Source organism: Salvelinus alpinus, chromosome 35 (genome assembly GCF_045679555.1).
Source record: "Salvelinus alpinus chromosome 35, SLU_Salpinus.1, whole genome shotgun sequence".
Classification (NCBI taxonomy): Eukaryota; Metazoa; Chordata; class Actinopteri; order Salmoniformes; family Salmonidae; genus Salvelinus; species Salvelinus alpinus.
The window spans coordinates 22,484,197-22,501,414 of record NC_092120.1 but is presented as its reverse complement, the minus strand read 5'-3'; positions in this window follow the sequence as shown (position 1 = coordinate 22,501,414).

Genomic DNA, 17,218 nt, shown 5'->3' with positions numbered 1-17,218 from the left:
TGTGTGTGTGTGTGTGTGTGTGTGTGTGTGTGTGTGTGTGTGTGTGTGTGATTATAATCAGGGCTGATAAAAAAAAGTGTGAATAAAACATTTGTCCGTCAGAATTGACTGAGAATGTAGTGGTGTGACATTTATCCTCTCCTAACAGAGCACTCTCCTGCCACAACCTGCCAATGACCTCTCAAGGCAGAGGCAGAGGGACTGCATTGTTGGCTGTCCATCACACACAAACACACACAAAATCAGAGAAAGAGAGAGAGAGAGAGGCAGAGATTAATGGATACTTATGGTCATGTCTTGGCTGGCATTTGCATAGATGAATGACTTGTCCAGTCACTTTGTCTCTCTGGTGCGTTGAGGCCCTATTGTCACCACAAAAGAGCAATGGGTCCCTACGGAACCCTCAGCAGTCAATCACAAGTCAAGCTCTCATTAGCAGGCATCCTTTGTGGGTGACTAGAGCAGATTAATTACCTTTGACTAACAGAGCTCCATTTCTCTTTTCTTTCAATTTTAACAATAAATAACCCTTTGGGTTATTTAGTAATAAACACATAATTTAATAATCACAAATCCCTTTTACATTTTTTTTTTAAAGCTTTGATTTCAATTCAATGACCAAATAGCCAAAAATATTTGTCATCATAACTTAATTGACACGATTAGCATATTTTTCTTGTCAGACAAAAATGATAAAGGAGAACAATTCAATGCGTTCAATTGTATTATATGTAATATAATAAAAAATCTAATAATTTCCTTATATTTCCTTTGATTATTTCTTATCCCTAGAATTGTCTTTGAGGCTGCTGCGGTCACTGGCCACTGGCTAAGATACATTACCAAGACACTGGAACAGAAGAGAGTATTAGAGGAGAAGCTGGTGTCCATCCAGCTAGAGAGTTAACGAGAGAGAAGGGGGGTGATTTGGAGCCAGCGGGCACCGGGGCTGCCAGTTCTGTGATTGACAGTCCAGGCGGCTGTCAGCTCCCCTATCCATCACCGCCGTCTAGCCTGTCTACTGTCAGGCCTTTGTTCCGGCCCACTGTGCCACACATGCATATACACTTGGGTGAGCACACACAAATGCAAATGACCACACACACATAGACACACTCACACACACACAAAAAAAAGTTAATTTCTGTCCCTGTGCTTTGCCCCAGCTGTCAGAAACTTAGTTAAATAACGAATCTGCCCCTCTCTTGTCTCTGTGGAGAGGCTAAAGAGGAGGTCAGACTAACCTAATGTAAAATGCGTAATGCTGCTTGTTTAGCAAGTACCACTTCCTCCCAATTCGGCCCATACCTGGGGCAAACTCAGGACCTCTGCCTTACTAGCACACGTGATCACCCTCCTGAAGCGTCTTACCGGTCGGCGCCACACGAAAAGCTGGCTATTCGCTGGCACAAGTGGGGACACTTCAAGCTGAGGAGTAAGTTTCACACATCCACATGTGCTACATTCACCCCTCAAACTTACTCAACAGCGACCCCGGCACAACTGTAGATCTGGGTCACGGCACCACTGTAAAGGACGTCACACCGCTTGCTTAGTGAGTACCGCTTCCTCCCTATTCGGCCCATAATGGCACGAACTCGAGACCTCTGCCTTGCTAGCACGCGTGACCGCCCTCCTCAAGCATCTTAGCCAATCGTGCCACCTCAAAAGCCAGCTAATGAGGTGACGCAAGCGGGACACTTAAGGCCGAGGAGTAAGTTTCACCCGTCCATATGTGCTACACTAACATAGCAGGCGTAAAATAAATGCCTGAACGGGATGCCTCACATTCTGGTCCTAAAGGGGGGGGGGGGGGGGGGGTTCTCTTCTGTACTGTTCAACCAAACCAATAAATGTGGAGGAGGAGTTCAGATGGAGTGTCGCCTTGTTAACGTCCAAAAGCGGAAGTTGCGCCCCGGGCTTTCTTCCATTTCCCCTGGAAACCGACAGACAGTAGAGAGAGAGAAGCCGCTCTGCATCGCCAAAGCCATGCTCACCTTCCCAGGCAGCCTTAGTCAAGCCACATGGGGTAACATCTCATGGGGTGCATAGAACATCCAGCCATGCCTGGTGCCCATCCCCCTCGACATTAGCATAGAATCTGGCCAATGCCATGCCTTAACATAGAAATAGATAGGGTGCACTCAATATGGCCACCGGTCCACCCATCATAAAACATTGATTTGATTTGAATGGGAATGTCCAATCTAATAATTATATTTCTATGTTCGCCAACCCTCTATCGAAGTTGAATACAGAAAACAGACAATAGTAGACAATGTTACAATAGCTCTGATTAATTATTTCCATGTGCATCATTTTTTCTCTCACGTCAAATAAGTCAGCGATCAAATGTCCCAGCTATTAAAACATGACTTCCAGGTGCCAGTATGTTTATTATTCACATACATTTAAATGCATTTGATATCCCAACAGGTGTTAACAAATGTATGCCGCCCATCACCCCAGCATGATGCTCGACTGAAGTCACATCACAGGCTGCTACACAAGGTCTCCTCTACAAACACAGAGGGTAAAGAAAGGTGAAGATAGACTGAGGTTGAAAAAAAGAGGAGGTGATGTGTAAGTGGGGGGGGGGGAAGCAGTGAATGCAGTAAATAATAGAGGAAGGTAGATGTATACTGTATCAATATGAAGAATATAATAGAAGATGTAGGAAATGACAAGAAAGTGAGTAGAATGGCACAGAAACACAGCAAAAGACACACACACACACACTCACTTGAAATCATACACCTTTTGCATTACAACCAAGGTTTTTAGTGAGGTTATAGGAGGCAATGCTAGGAGAAAACAAAAAAAGACTGAAGAAGACGAAGGGCATTCTTTGCACTTCTGAATCTGATATACTTCAATGTGTATTGAGAATGCTTAGCAGAAGAAGTTACACTTCTTTTGTTAATAATGGTTTGTCCAAATCCAAGAACAAAACAAATATTGACTTGAGGGCGGCAATATCCTTTGCATAAAACAATCATTAGCATTAGGCGGTACCTTTCACCATGCATCAGGGCCAACCTTCATTTGTAATCATTTATAAGATAACATTCCATGAATTAAGTCTTAAATTCCAACCTCCCAATCAAAATGATCCCATATCTAGCATTTGACTCCAGTTTTAAAGGTTGGCAATACTATCTAAAGAGCATTTGAAATGTTTCACCCTGATTACAAAAGCTATCTGGCTTTTGTCTAAATGACAGAATCTGCAAATATAATTAGCACAGGAAGAAATACAGCAAGATAGCGGAAGAGCTGTCATCTCCTTCTGCTATTGTTTCCCAGTGCGCGTCCTCCAACTGAACTTCACCGCTAACTCTTTAATTGGTTTCAGGAAATAGGTTGCGATGAAAAGTCATGACCTTGATTTTTCCTTTCGATAAATGTTTTTTTTTTGTTGCCTGCTACATGCAAATAGGAGGTTGGTTGGGGTGGAAAGTAAACAGACACAGATTGTTTCATTTTATTTTGTGTTCAGTGGCTGATTAGAAGCCTAATTAAATACACTGTTAAAGAGTTCCCAGGCACACAGAGGAGACTCTGACCCTGCAACTTCTAATAGACCCCAGAGATCCACTAAACAAAGAGATTATTAAATGCACCCCGGAATAAAGAGCATGTACTCAGAGTCTTTAACAAACAACCATCATTAGACCTTTGTTATTATCAGATCCTGTTCTTCATTTACTTTTCACCAAACAGCTGAACATTAATGGGGGTATAAAGGAAAAGGAAGCCGACCAAACATTAGCTCATTAGGTTGGTGATATACTGTATATCAACTTGGCACTGTTCCAGCTGACGGCAGGGTCAACACACGCACAGTCAAATATCATGCCTAGAACAGGAAGGGGAGTCAAATGTGCTTGTAATGTAAATCCAATAGAATTCATTAGATTCATTTTATGACCCAATGGTGAAAACAAAAGAGATTTGACAAATAGCCCACATCATCGCTGATTTGGTCAGCGATGATGAACTCCCCACATCGTCTCACCACCCCTCCCACTTTCCTTTCAGTTCAGAAATTCAGTGTACCAGGGCATCTCCCATCCTCCCAATTCATCTATGGAGTAGACAGAATGGCATTCTTGTCTAGTCATTCTATTTCTATGAGCCAGGACTACAGTGAACACCAGTCCTGGTGCAGGAGAACTCTCTCACCTCTCAAGGTCTCAGGGATGCTCTTATACTGTAAAGCAGAGCTGCCTTGACGCAGTGCGTCATCGACTCGTCGCTATGACAGCCTCAGACACAGAGGGCACACGTTACACCACAAAACTCACAGCAGGCGCTTAGCTACTCACAGTGAACTAACACACCACACACTCCTGGAGGTTCTCTCATCCAAAAGGTTAACATGGCTGCGCAGAGGGGATTATGTTTGTCATCCTATCTATCTCTCTGGACTCACTCTAGCTGGTGGTGGAGGGCAGTGGTCAGATGAAGGGTATTAGTCAGGTAAATTAGTCATGTAAAGCCAAAACATTGTCGCTATGTAACGGTACACTGGTGAAAGGTAATACTGAAGATTCACAGTCATATCGAAATATGCTAGGGATTATCTAAAGGAAGATACATGTTCATCAAAACAGGCCATAATACAGCTACGGTGGCCAGTTCCTATTTAGTCCATATTCCTCCTCCTCCAGCTGTGAGGGCTATTTCAGAAGCCACCCGTCCTCTCCTCACCACCTCTATCCACCCCACCGCTGACAACAATACACCTCTCTTCCCTCCTTTGCCCTCCTCCTCCCTCTCAACAGGCGGAATTTATTCAAATATTTTGACATTTCGCCTCCTCACTTCCCGAGCAGAAATGATTTGTGACAGACGGAGATGGGGCTCTGTCTGAAGAGCTTCCTCTAACACCCACCCAAGGGCTCTTTTCCCCCTCTTTTCAAAGGCCAGTTCTCTCCTCCTTTCTTCTCCACTGCTCCTCCTGTCAGCTGTTGCAGCCAATGAAAGCAAAGCTCTACTCCTGGTTTTCTCCATGTGCCGCTCCACTGCCGTCAACAAACTGTGTGAAATTGCAGTTGCTGACATAGTTTTATGTGCTTTTAGCTCAGTGGCCACCTGTGATCCTGACACTATGTATAACAACACAGTAAGGGTGTAAAAGTACTGTAACCTGGCAGGCCAAATACTTTAGCACACCCCCTTAAGGTGTCACGCCTTCACTACACAGAAAATTCTCCTGTGTTAAATCAACACTGAGAGTGTTAAATTTAACACTGAAAGTGTAGACCCGCATAAGTAATGGAAGAGTACTAAATTAACACACTGCTTAGTGTAAAGCCTTATTTGCATATATCCCAGTGTTTTGCCTTTCGAGGGAATTGTAGAGTTACCACCACAGTATTTATTAGTGACGGAGTCATGGTTGTTGTGTTCCTCCATTTTCAGTCCTGTGGACTTCACCAGGTGAGATCCTTTAGCGAATATGTTAACATTAAAATGCAATTCTTTAACACAATACATATTGGTTTAGTTTAGAAAATGTATGTCACTTATATTTGAGTAGCATAACATTAATTCATCAATCAATGTACAAGCAAAAAAACATAGATATTGAAACAAACAATTCTAAAAATCAACCTGCAATAGAGCATGCTGGGAATTATGATAATGATGGGTGTGGCTTTGGTTCAACTCTGGTATAAACACCAACACTGGGCTTCTTTTAGTTATCCATCCCTGTGTAGTTATCCATTATACTCCATTTCATTAAAAGCAGTTTATTCTACAAGCAAAATCTAAATGCTGAACCGGTCAGAGTAGTCTCCAGTGGAATAAGTTGCTATTGTACTTTTCTAGAAGTCGCGGTAGATGGAGTAAATTTCTGGAGTACAAAAGGAGGATGTTGTGTCCACTGAAGGAAGCAGCTCAGATAACAAGCGATGTAGAGTACACTGCTGTAGACTGTTCTGCTCTGACAACACAGCCTTTATTTGAATAATGCTGCTTATTAGCTTATGGAGAGGATTTTTTTTTCTGCTCCTGTCTGTTCCTGGTCACTTTGCTCCGCCACAATAGACAAACAAGGCAACTGAGCAGGAAGATAGTCATCCATCCATCCATCCATCGAGAGAGAGAGAGAGAGAGAGAGAGAGAGAGAGAGAGAGAGAGAGAGAGAGAGAGAGAGAGAGAGAGAGAGAGAGAGAGAGAGAGAGAGAGAGAGAGAGAGAGAGAGAGAGAGAGAGAGAGAGAGAGAGAGAGAGAGAGAGACAGAGAGAGAGACAGAGAGAGAGACAGAGAGAGAGGCATGAAGCAGTGCAAGACAAATGCATTTCTGTCTTGTTATTTCTTCACCAATAATACGACTTCTCTACCTTTCACATTTGTTCTCCCCTATCTGAAACCCTGGTCTCCACACAGCTTGAGACAAACTCCAGTACATTTTAAACCAGGCATATTACCAAACTGCACAGCTAGCAAGTGAGTTGACAAGTCAACCAAATGCAAAGCAAAATTAGACGTTGAACTGACATCTTACACACACATACACACACATTCACACACGTAAACACACACATTCACATACACACATTACAGTTTTGTGGTGAATTTTCAAATCTCTTTGTACAAAACTATAAACTGGTAACTATTATAACTCAGAAAGTCTTATATTCAAAACCTTTTATTTTGTTTGGAGACATCTTTCACCACACAACCACTGATCCAGTTTACTGTGAAATAACATGAGAACACTGATTTAATCATCAAAACCATTGATCCAGTTCATTGTGAAATACCATGAGAACATTGATTTAATCACCAAAACCATTGATCCAGTTTACTGTGAAATACCATGAGAACATTGATTTAATCACCAAAACCATTGATCCAGTTTACTGTGAAATACCATGAGAACACTGATTTAATCACCAAAACCATTGATCCAGTTTAGTGTGAAATACCATGAGAACACTGATTTAATCACCAAAACCATTGATCCAGTTTAGTGTGAAATACCATGAGAACACTGATTTAAATCACCAAAACACAACATAGTTGTTCTAACAACCAGTTAATCCAATAGCAAAAAATGCAAGATACATGTTTCAAAATCGGCCGTCGAATATTATATGTACATTACACTGCTTTTACATTAGGCAATAAACTTGCACTACCCATCAAATTGACCTATCAGAAATGTAAAATCACATTTCCATCATTCTATCCCATGTGTGATCAAAGGTGTGATCATTGAAGACATATTTTACAATTGTTGGTGCAAAAAATAAATGCATTGTTCAGATCTAAGTACTGTAATTAAATGAAACAAATGAAATTAATTAAAGAAACATAACATTTCATTTGCATCAAGCCTGGCCATTCTCGTCGACGTCACATTGTTCATGCACCTGGCATGGTAAATCTACACGGTCCCGTGTGGCTCAGTTGGTAGAGCATGGCGCTTGCAACGCCAGGGTTGTGGGTTCATTCCCCACGGGGGGACCAGGATGAATATGTATGAACTTTCCAATTTGTAAGTCGCTCTGGATAAGAGCGTCTGCTAAATGACTTAAATGTAAATGTAAGTCTGACATAGGTCTGGATTGGTGTCATTGCATGCCTCACCCTTGGCCTGGAGGGGGGTGGCACGCTCATGGGGATGGCGATCATACCTTCCACCTGTATTGAAATCATGCATTGTATTTTACAATATTGTATTGTACTTATGTATTGTAGTGGTCCTGTGTGGCTCAGTTAGTAAGAGCATGGCACTAGCAAAACACAAGAGTGGTGGGTTATATTCCCACTGGGGTCACATACAGAAATGTGTGGACTCACTGTCACTGTGGATAAAAACAGCTACTACGTAAATGGCATATACTACGGTTTTACAGTACTGTATCGGCCAATGTAATTTTAGTAAAGCAGTGTGGAAAGCCCCCATCAAAAAGACCCCAGCAACTTTAGATACATGTACTGTACAACATGCTGACCAGACTGCTCGGGCAAGTGCATCACGCGCATGTTGATTTTGCCCACCGACACCTGTCACGTGTGCGCCCTCTCCGGCCTCTAGGTCACCAGGCTGCTCATTATGGCGCACACCTGTCACCATCATTACGCACACCTACGCGTCATCAGACTCACCTGGACTCAATCACTTCCCTGATTACCTTCCCTATATATGTCACTTCCTTTGGTTCTTTCCCCAGGCGTTGTTGTTTCTGTTCCAGTGTCATGTCTGTGTGTTGTTTGTGTTTCTTGTTTTGTATTTAGTTGTAGTTTATTTAATAAAACACTCACTCCCGGAACTTGCTTCCCAACTCTCAGCGCACTCGTTATGACACCAGACATGATTAGGACAAGCAGGATGAAATATGAAAACTAACTCTGAACCAACTATATTGGGGACAGGTCGAAAAGCATTAAAGATTTATGGCAATTTAGCTAGCTAGCTTGCTGTTGCTAGCTAATTTGTCCTGGGATATAAACATTGGGTTGTTATTTTACCTGAAATGCACAAGGTCCTCTACTCCAAAAACAAATCCACAGATAAAAGGGTAAACCGAGTTAACTAGAAACTATCTCTCCTCCTTCAAGCTTCTTCTTCTTCTTTGGACATTATATAGTGGTTGGCAACCAGGTGCATTAAGGTGCATTCCAACGGGACTGAAGTGTGGACCTCAGTTCATCTCTCAATCACCCACGTGGGTATATGATCCTAAAAACCAATGAGGAGATGAGAGAGGCGGGACTTGCAGCCCATCAAGCGTCACAAATAGAACCAAGTTCTACTTTAGCACCAGGCTACACAGACGTTCGTTGACCCGCGCAAGCAGTGTGGGTGCAATGAGGTGTAAATGTATTTTGCAATGCTCGCACACCCGACGCAAGCGGCGTGGTCAGCATTTAAGGGATGCATTAAATACAGTACATATCTGATCTTGTCAAGATCAGATTTTTTTGAATATTTTCTAATGGTACATTACAATATATAATACTTTATATGTTATGTAAAACATACATTTTCATTATGTAGTCCTCAAAATCTGTTGTCGACAATCCAGTTTAAAATCTATAGGTTTACAAAGTAGTTAAGTTATTATCAATTGAGAACAGTCAGATTAAGTCAAATGTATTTTAACAAATCATATCAAAAGTAATGTGAGCATTGATTTGTGAAAAGCAATGACTTTATATGAGCATGTATTGCAATGTGAAACAGGTATTTCTAGATGAAACCCTGATTTCGTTTGGCAAAAAAGTAAGTGCATGATTTTGTGTGTTGTACTTAGTCAATTGAAAATGTGCTTAGCGTTTTGAAAGAACTGCCTTTTTGATGATCTGTTTTGAGTTTTGTACTAAGCGTTGTGAATACCACATACTTGTGAATAATGCACCAACGCGATTGGCAAAAATGTAATCAACTTTCCAAACCACACATCCCAGAGAGGACCAGCCTGAGCTAATACGAAAACAGGCTATTTCTAGTGATCCAGGGCCTGCTCCTGGACACTTCATCATCATCACTCAATTTCAGTGATTCTTCTACTAACTCCTATTTCTCCCCCTCTACCTCCTCCTCGTCCTTTGCTACCTAGAACGAACTGTGGCAAGCAACCCCTCCACTCACAGTGCCTCACAAGTTATGTCAAATCAGATCAATTTAAAACAATAGAGAGAACTGATCTTCCAAACAGAATGTGGATGTGACGGGTGTAACATTTGGAAAACAGGTGCAAGTCAGTTGTTGATGAGACTAAAACTAAGCAATAGGCCAATACCCCACTGTAGGTGATGTGAAATGACCCCAGCTAGAAGAGTAATCAGCTATTATGACAGGCCTGAAAAACAGACTCCGGCTTCGTAACAGAGAGAGAAACAGCAGTCAACTGCTACAGACAGCCCGTGCTAATAAATGTGTAACATGATAGAATTAGTTCAATTCCTTCCATCTCATTGATGAAGAGCCAATCAAAATCAAAGCGAAACAATCCATGCAGATTGTGTTTTGGAATTCAAATAGGCAATGCTTCAAAATGACAAATCAGTGCATCAGTGACGCCTGTTGATTGATTCCATCCATGAAACTCCTAATAGATTTAGTCCTTTGTGAATTTGGCACTCGTTAACCTCGCAGCGTTTTCATATGAGAATGTATTGGAGCCATTTTATCCACCACTCAAAGGCAATTCACTGGGTGATAAATCCTTTGGCTTATCTGGATCCAGGTGACAGCACATGGAAGTGCATAGGACAAAAACACACACACACACACACGCACATGTACTGTAAGTGTGTGCATATACACACAAGTGTATATGCGCACACACAGACACAAACACACCACACCCAAACATGCATGCACATACATACACATGGAGGTGTGCACACACACACAGACACACCACACCCAAACATGCATGCACATACATACACATGGAGGTGTGCACACACAGACACACCACACCCAAACATGCATGCACATACATACACATGGAGGTGTGCACACACACACACACTGGTTGCCTTCATCTGTAGGCTCCTATGGCATCTTCAGATAACGTTCTTCTGAATAGGTTGTCATGGTGACCCGGGCGTATGAAGAGGATGCTGAGCACGGAGAGTGTGATCCAACCGGAAACGAAGAGAGACACTCCATGACCTGAGTGACTGAGCGCAACAGAAAATGCTTCCCCTTCCCCCCCCAAAAAAAATGGAGAAAAAAAAGCTGAATTCAATTACACAGCTGAAACCCCCCTACTACCCCTCGGGAGTGTTACCAGTGCCATTTAAAAGTCTTATTACTCACAAAACCAATAACATTTTGACTCCTTGGTAATGGACCAGTAGATTAGAAAATTTAGATTACATTTAACCTCCTGTAGACTCTCATTAAAACACCACAAACTAGTTAGAAACAATAGGTAATTAAGAGTTTAATGAAGCATGTTAGCGTTAGTGCTAGTCGGCTGTATGCTTCTCTTGTGGGACCAAGCCTTACTTTGCACTTCCTGTATCCTGCAGCGAAGCCAGTGCAGCGTCTCATTTGGGCAATACGACATATTTAATTAGATTAATGAATTTCTGTGGCGTCTCCCAAGGGGCTCGACGAGCTCCTCGCGGTGACAGAGTAACAACAGATTATATATTAGGGGAGGCCCGCCACGCTCCAGGCAGACTGGTATGGGCCGGTCCCTCGTGACGGAACTGCGATATGTGACAGGCACGATGGCTGTGTAACCTGTAGCCCGTTTCACCTCCTACGAAATTGCGGAATGCAAATAACTTTCCCCACAAATTTGTTTATGTGAGTAAACAAGAACTTGATTGTTAAGCCATTTAAGATGTCATTCGGAAGGTGGTGTTAACGATACGTAAATCAACATGTGTGAGGTGACAACAGAACGGTAAACTCAGTCCTGACAGTTCCTTTTTTCAGACGATTGTGTCGAACTGGACTGTACTCTCACAGTACGGTTCAGGACGATATGATAGTGTGAATAGGGTACTGTAAAGCCTCTTTGGCTCTGACCTGAACCAAAGGTCCATAGATAACTGCTGGAGTTACCACCCATTGAAAAGCTAATAACATGTTGGATAATAAAGGGTCTCTATGATCTGAGAGGACTTGCAGCAGATTGAATCATTTTTCTTGCCATTCTTTTTTATCACTCTATCCAGACAGATAAGATCAGAGTTCAAGAAGGACAGGAGACAAGGAGAGAAACCTGAGTCGTATTCATTAGTGCACACTGTAGCAAAACTTAGAAAAACATTTGCAACGGAAAATGGAAACAAACGTTTTTTTTTTATGGACATATCCAGGTTGTCCCTTCCTGTTTTAGTCTGTTGTGCCTCGTGAATACAACCCAGGTGGGTGAGGCACGTAGGTATAAATGCACTGTGCTTCACCCATAGATGGGAAATTAAAATGTATTTTGGTATTTAAATGTGAGTGCAGTACAGTCCTCTATACATGTCTTCTCTGACATTAGTGTGGGCAGCGGGGTTCTGCTAATAGCAACAGGTCACTGTTCTGTAGTAAAACAATGCCCTCTATAGGTCGTCATACCAACCTGTACTATATATATTAATTTTATTTAACCTTTATTTAACTAGGCAAGTGTGTTAAGAACAAATTCTTATTTACAATGATGGCCTAGAAACAGGGGGCAGAACGACAGATGTTTACCTTGTCAGCTCAGGGACCAAGGCTCTCAACCCTGTTCCTGTGGAGAGCCACCGTCCTGTAGGTTTACACTCCAACCCTAATCTATCACGCCTGATTCTAATAATTAGCTGGTTGATAAGCTGAACCAGGTTACTTACAACTGGGCTTGGAGCGAAAACCTACAGGAGGGTAGCTCTCCAGGAACAGGGTTGGAGAGCCCTGTCATACACAGACACCGTTACCCCTCTGTGGAGTTTCAATACCATTTAAACTGCTGTGGGTCTGACTACTGAACCATCTTGACGATAGAAGCAAACTGTACACTGTCATCCAATCATCTGGGGCTACTATAAACCAACACAACTGTGAAACATCTCTGTATAAACCATGGAGACTGAAATACACTATTATGCATTTAAACCCTTAGACACCTCCAAAGTCTAAACTGCACAGCAGACAAGTATTAGGAGAATGTGTTTTCTCTAGACCTGAGCTCTGAATGACAGACACAGCCCTGCACCACCAGGGGAATTCCGCAATATCAGCAGAGCACACACACTCACACACACACCTCCAGCCTAACTGTGTTTGTAAACAGCTGAATAATTGAGCCACATTCGACGCATTCAAATCCACTGCCATTCCAGACCGAGAAAAGAGGAGGAGAGGAGGAGGAGAGAAAGAGAGAGCGAGACAGATGGCCTAGCGTAGATAGTGCGAGAGACTGGGAACTGGGAGCGTACTCTGAAGGACGGGACCCGGCATTGTTCTGGCTGTGAGGGCCACTCTGTCAGGACACGTACCATTGGTCCCCAAAGAGCCCAGGTCTTATGGTGTCAGTGTCCCCATCCCCGACCCATTGTCATTCCCTCATTTTTTAATTTCTAAAACGCAATCGAGTGTGACACAAACTGTTTACCTAGCGCGTCTGCCACCACAGACAGGAAGGAAAAAAACAAAAACACCCGCCAGGATCTCGGCACAAAAATAATCCCCCACAAAGCCAGAGAGTTTAAAGAGGCTTTGCCAATATCCCTCTGCTCTTCAGGAAAAAAAAGAGAGAAAAAACATGAGAAAAAAGCTGTTAAATTTGCCCCTCAGTCTCGTTTGGGATTGCTAATTATTGTTGTTAGAGCCCAACAATTGGGGTATTAGGGCATAAGCAGCAGAAGATAACATCATGGGGAGGGAAGGATGGCTGGAGGGAAGAAGAGAAGGGGAGTGCAGCGTGGGGAGAGAGATAATGGGCCAACAGAAGGGAAGCCATGATAGGGCCTGGTCCATAGTGGTGTCTCTGTCTGTGCTCTGCGCTGGGGTATAAAGGCCTGAACACTTAGTCTCTCGCTTTCTTTCTTTCTTTCTCTCTCTCTCTCTCTGCCCTCTTTTTTCTTTCTCCCAGAGGAGAAGTTAACATTAGAGTCACTAACCTCAAAGTATATTAGTGGTTGAATCATCCCCACAGACCAAGTGACATAGAGAAACAACTAGATCTGCTGATAGAAAGAGCCACGTATGAAAGGCTCATAGAGTGGCAAAATACTCTTAAGGTTTACCATGACAGTCTGTAAATAAAAACCTACGAGCTCACTCAATACATTACATACACTATGTTGTATGAAGACCCTCTATGGTACCCCATATAACTCATAAAATATGTACAAATGCCACATTTAATCATGAGCACAAATGGCTAAAGCGAAACCAGACACATAGTAATCTGAAATAGAACCAAAACAAACAGCAAATATGCATCCAACACATTTGTGTAGTCATTGCGTGCTATGATTATGGGACCAAATACTTTAATACACATACGTGAATTTGTCCCAATACTTTTGGTCCCCTAAAAGTGGGGGACTATGTACAAAAGGTTCTGTAATTTCTAAACGGTTCACCTAATATGGATGAAAATACCCTCAGAATAAAGCTGACTGTCGGAACTTTAAGTTCATAGTCATGGTTTGATTTCAAATCCAAACTTTTGGAGTATAGAAACAAAAGAAGAAAACATTTGTCACTGTCCCAATAATCACAGAGGGCACTGTTTATAAACACACACCATACAGTACCGGTCAGAAGTTTGGACACACCTACTCATTGAAGGGTTTTTATTTTTGACTGTTTTCTACATTGTAGAATAATAGTGAAGACATCAAAACTTCGAAATAACACACATATGGAATCATGTAGTAACCAAAAAAGTGTTAAACAAATCAAAATGTATTTTATATTTAAGATTCTTCAAAATAGCCACCCTTTGCCTTGATGACAACTTTTGTGTTTGAGCCGATCAGTTGTGTTGTGACAAGGTAGGGTTGGTATACAGAAGATAGCCCTATTTGGTAAAAGACTAAGTCCATATTATGTAACGAATAGCTCAAATAAGCAAAGATGAACGACAGTCCATTCTTACTTTAAGACATGAAGGTCAGTCAATGGGGAAAATTTCAAGAACTTTTAAAGTTTCTTCAAATGCAGTCGCAAAATCCATCAAGCGTTATGATAAAACTGGCTCTCATGAGGACCGCCACAGGAAAGGAAGACCCAAAGTTACCTCTGCTGCAGAGGATAAGTGCATTAGAGTTACCAGCCTCAGAAATTGCAGCCCAAATACATGCTTCACAGAGTTCAATTAACAGACACATCAACTGTTCAGAGGAAACTGCGTGAATCAGGCCTTCATAGTTGAATTGCTGCAAAGAAACCATTACTAAAGGACACCAATAACAAGAACTTGCTTGGGCCGAGAAACATGAGCAATGGACAGTAGACCGGTGAAAATGTGTCCTTTGGTCTGATGAGTCCAAATTGGAGATTTTTGGTTCCAACCGCAATGTCTTTGTGAGATGCTAAATAGGTGAATAGATTATCTCTGCATGTGTGGTTGCCACCGTGACGCATGGAGGAGGTGTGATGGTGTGGTGGTGGTTTGCTGGTGACACTGTCTGTGATTTATTTAGAATTCAAGGCACACTCTGCTTAGTGGGACTATCATTTGTTTTTCAACAGGACAACGACCCAACACACCTCCAGACTGTATAAGGGCTATTTGACCAAGGAGAGTGATAGAGTGCTGCATCAGATGACCTGGCCTCCACAATCACCCGATGTGATGGTTTGGGATGAGTTGGACTGCAGAGTGAAGGAAAAGCAGCCAACAACTGCTCAGCATATGTGGTAACTCCTTCAAGACTGTTGGAAAAGCATTCCAGGTGAAGCTGGTTGATAGAATGCCAAGAGTGTGCAAAGCTGTCATCAAGGCAAAGGGTGGCTACTTTGAAGAATCTCAAATATAAAATATATCTAGAATTGTTTTAACACTTTTTTAGGTTACTACATGATTCCATGTTTTAAAACAGTAAAAATAAAGAAAAACCTTTAAAAGATTAAGTGTGTCTAAACTTCTGACTGGTACTGTACATGCACGCATGCTCACACACACACACACACACACCTATCACACACACACACCTACCCCATGACCGAGTGGGGCGGTCAAAGTCATCTGGAAGCCTCCACATGCCAATGAATAAATAAAGGTGTAATTAGTAAAGAAAACAGCGCCACCTATTGGTGTCAAGTCCCCCTGAACCCAGGCATTGTGGGGAACACCTGAGCCTGTGGGGGCTGCGGCAGGCGGCTGGTTGTGGGTGTACTGTGTTGGTTGTGGAGGTACTGTGACGTGTCCCGGGGTCCATCGGGGCCCATTGGGACCCACCTGGCAGAGGAGGGGTGATTCTGGAGGATGACCAGCTGGCCCGGAGGTCACAGTGGCCCTTGTCCCCCAGGGCCCCAGACAGACAGTGGAAGGCAGATGGACGGGTCACTGCCACTGCCAGAGGGCCAAGGGAAGGGCCAGCCAAAACCATCAAAAAACACACATTCACACTCACAGTGGAACAGATCAATATGCTTGAATATGTTGATATACAGTGAATTTAGCCATGGTTAATGAAATGTACAGACAGAACTTTAACTTAAAAATTATCATAAAATCTCATAACATATGTATCATATATTAGGACTTGAATTCACCCACATTACGATTCAAGCACAAATTGTGCAACTCACTCCTACAACCACTTTTTGAAACATACACATTTTTTCTCTGAAATACTAACATACCACTAACTTCTCATACCTCTTATATGTCACGTGTATGGGCTACTCTTAAATATACTGAGCTAACAATCTCAGATTCATTCTGTAGTTGTGAATGCACAGTCATGGCATACCTAACTATATATATATGTTCATTTTTTTTGTAAATTTGCTGGTTGGAGTTAATCTGTTAAAGTTTGTTAGTGTAACTCTACAAGACTGTAGAGTGTGTGGGTTGGTGGCTGTAATGGTGGTGTCTGAGGTTAAGGATGCCACCAGCTCCCCTCAGTCAGTCCAGAGCCACAGATGCTCTAGTGTTTGTGTGTTGACTCAGTGTAATTTGTTTGCTCTAATTTGTTTTGGTGTGCCAAGGGAGTTCCCTTTTTAATTTTCCTCTGTGTTTATCCCTCTTTGTGGAGCACTGATCTGTTAAGCATGAGAGAGAGAGGGAGAGGGCTAAGGAGAGAGAGAGAGAGTGAGAAAAATAAAGAGAGGGGGCACAGAGAAAGAAAAGAGAGGCAGTGAGAGAGGTGGGGTGTTTCAGAAAAGGAAAATTAAAAAAGGGAGCTGTGCAGATTGTTTTAAGCTGTGTGTGCCCCTTCGGGCCCAAAGGCCTCGCTCGCAGCATACACCTGCTCCATCCCTGGGGATCCTGGTTCCTGATCCGTGGCCCTCTCTCCCTCTCTCCCCCAGCCCAGCACCACCACCACACAGCCCCCTCTCTCCGAGCCCCAGCTTTCTCTCCTCCACCTCTCCTCTCCTTGCCTCCAGCGCCTGGCAGAGCCTTAATCAGCCCGCCTCCGCGCCTGGATGCCTGCCACTCGTTAGCCTGATTGAAAACACTGTGGCTCACATGCTAAACACACACAGACCCAAACACACACAATAAATGCAAAGTAATAATATAGGGTACTAATATGTATAATGCTAATATATGTACACAAGCAAATAATGTTAGAGGTG